Source organism: Liolophura sinensis, chromosome 8 (assembly GCF_032854445.1).
Source record: "Liolophura sinensis isolate JHLJ2023 chromosome 8, CUHK_Ljap_v2, whole genome shotgun sequence".
Taxonomy (NCBI): Eukaryota; Metazoa; Mollusca; class Polyplacophora; order Chitonida; family Chitonidae; genus Liolophura; species Liolophura sinensis.
Genome location: NC_088302.1, coordinates 49,385,376 through 49,385,918, shown reverse-complemented (window position 1 = coordinate 49,385,918; position 543 = coordinate 49,385,376).

The window sequence follows — 543 nt, the reverse complement described above, 5'->3', positions numbered from 1 at the left end:
GGGACCCTCCTGCAAGGTGATGTGAGTCAAATGGTTGGCGTTACTTTGAACGTATGAGATCCTCCTGCAAGCCGATGTGAGTCAAATGGTTGGCGGGACATTGGACGTTTGGTAACCGTCCCTATGCCCAGTGCAGATGTGTATAACACAACCATCTACAACTCAAACGGACTCTGCATCACAGCATATCTCTTTACAGTCCTTGTATGGACCCTTTTGTCATTCTTTAAGTAAACAATAACGTAATATATTCACGGAAAATAGTTAACGATGAATATAAAGCGATACATACAGACCAGAAATGACGACAACAACTTTATGATAATTAATGTAATAACGCATGACATGAAATATGTTGTATTTTAATTTGAAACTGTAATTTAATTATATGAAGTGATATATGAAGGGTATAAATGTAAAGGCGTTTATGCGCAAGCTCTGAAATGTTGTTTTGGGATAAATTTATGATCTTTCAGGTTCTTTCATAAGCGATTGCGCGGTGCGCTTTTGTTCCGGCGAACACCTTAACATACATGTTACAGT